Source organism: Acanthisitta chloris, unplaced genomic scaffold (assembly GCF_000695815.1).
Source record: "Acanthisitta chloris isolate BGI_N310 unplaced genomic scaffold, ASM69581v1 scaffold27358, whole genome shotgun sequence".
NCBI lineage: Eukaryota > Metazoa > Chordata > Aves > Passeriformes > Acanthisittidae > Acanthisitta > Acanthisitta chloris.
The window spans coordinates 10,252-15,813 of record NW_008687994.1 but is presented as its reverse complement, the minus strand read 5'-3'; positions in this window follow the sequence as shown (position 1 = coordinate 15,813).

Here is a 5,562-nt window from a genome sequence, read left to right as displayed (position 1 = left end):
CAGCCACAGCTGCTCTGGGCAACTTGTGCCAGTGTCTCATCACCTTCATGAAAACAGAGAGTTTTTCCTCTATCATCACCCTGTGAGGTGAATCTTCACACCAAGGACAGGGACACAAAGATGCTAAGAGCACTGGAACACCTTCCCTAGGAGGGAGTTGTGGCTGTTCAGCCTGGAGAACAGAAGGTTGTGTGGAGATCTCAGAGCAACCTGCAGGAGCTGAAGGGACTCCAGGAAAGCTGCAGAGGGACTTGGTTAGGAATTGCAGTGACAGGACAAGGAGGAATGGGGATAAATTGATAGAGGGAAATTTAGGTTAGACAGTAGGAGGAAAATCTTCCCTGTGAGGGTGGTGAGACACTGGCACAGGTTGCCCAGGGAGGCTGTGGCTGCTCCCATCCCACACTGTTTATTCCAGGGTGGATGAGCCTTGAAAAACCTGCTCTGGTGGGAGATGTTCCTGCCCACACCAAGGGGTTGGCACTGGATGGTCCATAAACTCCATCCCAACCCCTCAACACACTCTGGAACTAGGAATCCAGCACAGTGCCCAACTTGGCTTGGGGATTCAGTTTTAAGAGGAGAATTTTGGGTTTGATTTGAAAAGAAAACACAGGAAAAAAAAAAAAGAAAAAAAAAAAAAAAAGCAGCCTTTTCTTAATAGAAAAACTCAGATTACTCCTAAAATGTTAACAAGTCTCAGGACAGCTCCAGTGTTATCTCCTGGGGTTGGATTCAATTAGTGCAACTTGGATTCTGGAGGAATTGAGATAGTGAAAGGAGATAAAGAATTACTTAGTGCTCCCCAGATTTATTAATTCTTTGAACCACAAGAACTCAGTGACTCTACATTACAGCTCTTCCCTTTCTGTGTTACGTGGCCAAGAAAAGCTCTCTGACAGCTGAAAATATTGCTAAATATTCCAGTTCTTTCCCAAGAAAGCTTTTGGTAAGGAAACAGCTTTTGCTTGTTAAACCCTTTTATTTCTGCTTGGCTTTTTGTGCAGAAAAAAATGTTTCCCAAATGACAGATCTGCGCTGAATCTGTAATTTTCCCTCTACCAGCATTTCTCTTACTCTACTTTAAATCTTTTTTTTTTCTTTACAATCCAATTTAATCATTAAAAAATCACATCATTCATGTGAACATTTATATGAACTACCTCAATCTTTCCACTTGGGTTAAAGCTGGTTGGACACACAACTGTGTTTGTAGGGAGAGAGTCAAGTTATACAATGAAAACAAGAAGAAATAGAGAAATAGATCCTTAAATCCAAATCCAGTTTTCCTACAGACTTTCTAAGTGGCCAAAATATGCAGCTGGGAATCAAAAGAAACATTTATTAAACATTCAACACTTCAAGTTAGTGAAATTCTTCCCCCTCAAAAAAACCCCCAAATTCTGGGCAAATGACAAAGCTGTGGAGAGAATTTACCTGGGAAATTTGGTCATTTTTGACACTGGAAATCAATCCAAATCTGCTAGAAATGTTGCTTTAAAAATGCTCTTTTTTAAGGCATGAAAATTGGAGTCCCAGAACTGCACTAAAAGGGTGGAGTGTCCCTTTGATTAACCCTGAGATATCTGGTGACTGCAGGAAACAAGATGCCCTGATAACACCTCTTTACTGCCTTGCAGTTTCCACACCAAACTTAATTATAAATCACATTTTCCTCCTTTCAAAACCCTTCCAATTTTCTCCTCTTTAGCACCTCCAGCCTCATAAGCAGCAAAAACAAGTGGAGATTAAAATTAGAAAAGTATTATTCCAGCTTAATTGGGAATTAAATTCTGTTTAAAGGATTAACTGCAAGTTTCAGAGGCTGCATTAGAGGTAAATCCTGTTGTTCTAAGCAGTTCAAAGTTCCCTGCTTGGACACTGAGTTTCTCAGGAAGGTTTGCACCTGGAGCAGCAGGACCTGCCACGGAGAGGAATTTTGCCTGGAGTTGTTAAATGGGTTGGGATTGAGCTCAGAATTGGAGTTTTGATGTTAAACTGGTTGGGCAATGAAGAGAGAAACTTCCCAGGCCAAACTCTGTGTCTCCTGAGAGGGAGCAGAGAAGGCAAAGAGTCTCCAACCTCCTGTCTGGCTTCTTTCTCCAGCCTGGAATTAAACACCAAGTCAAACAAACCCTCCAGACAACTCAGTTACTCGCTGCAATCCCAGAGGAATTCTTTCTCTTCAAAGGGAGATTTCTTCCCATTCACACTCCTCGTGTTGATAAGCAAAGCAAACAGAGTAGAAAAAGCAAGAGAAGTTAACATCAATTTAATGGCTCACAGTGGCAGCCTCTGCATTCACAGCCACGAGCAGCAAATCACCTCCTTAACCCCTTCCCTATTCCATTCCAAATGGGCAAAAAACTCTCCAGCAATTAACTCTGACCACCAAGAGTTTGGCTCCTCCTTCTCCTCCAATGAATCCTCTTCTGTCCATCTTCCAAAGCCAAGGTAGGACTGGAAGTGGAAGAACTCAGCACTTGCTGCCCAACCCATTTCTGAAATGAAGACACATTAAAATAACGGCTCATTTATTAAAGCTCCCTGAAAACTGTCTGGGAGCTGTTTAATTAAAGGAGGAAGGATTCAATGAGAGAGAATCCCAGTAAGGCAAGGAAAAGGGAATGTCAGTCCTGGCTACAATCTCCTTAATTACAGCAGGTACTGAGCTGCCACTGCCTCCCCACACACCAGATCAGACACAACCTCATTAGGGAGCAGATTAAAACTCAGATCAATAATGAGCAGACACAGTTATGAGCAGAGAACAAGTTCCAGGAACACAACTGAGCAATCACTAACATCCCCTGAGCACAAAGGTGTCAAACTGGACATCATGTGGCTGAGGAGATGCATTTGCAGCTTTAGCCCTTTATTTTCCTTTTCCAGGCAATTAAAAAAATCCAGATTATGGAATCTGATGACATCACTACTTGCCCTTTCACCCCACCAGACACCTGCAGTGCTTTTTGTACAACACAGTTTATCTTCCAGCCCCCAAAAAAATGCCCTGAAAGGAGGGAAATAAACCTGGTGGTGTAAAGCCACATCTTTTAAATTGTCTTTCAGAGCACCAAGAGAAAGGTGCAATATCAGCTCTTTGGTAAAACACAGCAATTCTCTAGGAAAAGGTTTGACCATCGAGTAGATAAAACATATCTAGAGTCACAGAGAGGTGAGCACTGTGCTATCAGCCCCTGAAGGCAAAGAGATAAGGAAGGGAACAGGGAAAATTGTGTTCCTCTCCGTATCAGAGCCTCTGTGAAGGTGCTGCTGCTGCTCTGGGATTTGGGGATAATCAAGGGCAGTGAGGAAAAGTGAACGTGGCAGACAGGAATCCTAGGAGAGGCAGCTCCTTCCCACTGCTCCCGGTGAATGGCCACAGGCTCACTGAGCAGGATAAAGAGCAGAGAATCCCTTGCCTTTCCCTCTCCTCTGGGCTGTCACACTCAGGAAGGAATGCCATCGAGCCAGATTTCTACAGCAACTTATTTCCTGCAGTTCCAACTCTGCTCCAACAGCAGCAGAGCATCCAAAGGCACAGCTGTTCCTCCCAGGAAGGCAAGCAAAGGAAATGAAGGCTGAAGTTGAGAGGAAAGGTATAATCCACAGTGATAGCAGCTGCTCTGCCTGGGCCACTTGGGACTTCAACTATTCCAGCAGCAGCTTGTAACAAAATGTTTTGCAATGGTTGGGGAGGTTTGGGGAGTTTCAGCGTATTTTGATTTGCATGAAAGTGAAGATTTGAGCACTGCTATGGACACACAAGTGTGGAGGAGCACAGCAAAGTTTCCCTTGTTGCCTCTGCCAATCTTTTCTGGCCTCCTAAGGCTCTTGGTGTCCTGGAGCAATGGATATTGCAGGGAAAGGGCCAAGCAAGCCAAAACAGGAAGCCAAATGTCTACTACAAACTGAGTGAAAACTACCCCGAAAAACTCCAGACATATGGTATGAACTGGAAGTGAACTCCAGGCTTTGAGAACTGCTACATCATTGTTTACTCCTCCATCACCACAACTGTCACTTCAGCCACTCAGAGGTATTTGTTCCATCAGCCCATCCCCATGTCAGCCACAAACATAACTCCCAGGCCAAGCAAACGCAGGCAGGAGAACAAAAATTCAGGAAAAGGCCAAAAAAAATAGCATTTTTGTCTTTTTTTTTTTTTTTTGTCTTTGCCTAAGGAAGGAAGCTGTTGTAATAGGTTGGAATTTAGCAGCCACAAAGAGCAACAGCTTCGTTTCTGCCACTGAGGCACCACCAACTCCTCTCTGCTCTTGATTTCCACCAGGACAGCTACAGCACACCCAAACTCAAGGACTGAAAGTCTTCCCAAAGGGTTAAAGTTCCCAAATTCTCTTCAATACTTCAGGAATTAACAACATAATGGGAGGTGAAGGAGCAGAAGCAAAGGGATTCTGTTGCAGCCTGGAGTGTTTCAGCTCAGCACTGGAGAGGGGGTAGCAGAATCCTCCTCTTCTACCTCAGAGCTCTCTCCAGATGCCCTGAGGAACCAAACTGGGAAGTAGAAGAACGTGTTTTCCTTATGAGAGTAATGCAAAGTGCCAATGAGAGGCAAGGGGATGGTAAGACAGCTAACCTAAGACTTTGTAAATCTGATTAAACTCAAGTTACCTGACTGTGTTGCTCCTATCCTGCACTTCCAGTTGCTTCCCAGGAAAACCATGAGGTCTTAGGGCTGGAACCCCTGCACGAGGTCTCTGCAGCTGAATGAAAAAGCCTCTACAAAATTAAGGCAGAGTTGACTGATCTGTGCTTGGAGAAGGTGATGGAGCAGGTTCTTCTCTCCAGTCACCTGAGGAAGGTACTGACATCCCTTTGGCATTGGGCCTGGCTGAAACCATTTGGTTTTTGCAGGATCACTTCCCATTTCAAGGTGCAGCTCTTAGTAAAGGTCCTTCCCTTGGTCACCTGGCTGACTCTTGCAGCAGAGAACAGGAGAAACAGCAAACCCAAAGAGCAGAGCCACAGCCCAAGCCCACACAGCTGAGGTCCAACCCATCACTGCTCCTCTAAACTGACTCCCAGTAAACCTCTCCCAGCTGGTAACTGCACCACAAGAATCCTTTGCTAAAAGCATTAGAGCCCAGTCAAATAAATTTCATTCATAAGAGCTGAGATCTATATTGATCAGCAAAGCCTGAGCAGGAATCATCTGAGCCTCTGCCAACCCACGAGCGCTGCACTTTTAGCACTCCAAGAGAGCCAATTATTACTCATGAGTTCATGTTTTCTTCACCTTCCTGTTGAAGAGATTATTTAAGACCTCAAATCACTTAACTGGATTGTTTTGTCCTGTTATGAGTCATCTTACAAATTCCAAGGCCCCATTAGATTCTCCTTCAGGAGCTGCAACCAACTCCCCAGATTGCCTCAGCTATCAGACTGGGAGGACAGAGGGTCAGGACAACTCCACACAGGCTCAGAGCTCTGTCCCCAGATGTCAAACTGGAAAGGTTTTGCACCCCAACCAGTTACAGAGCACCCCAAACCCACACTGTGTTCCACATCCAAACCCTTTCCCTGTGAGCCCAAGGC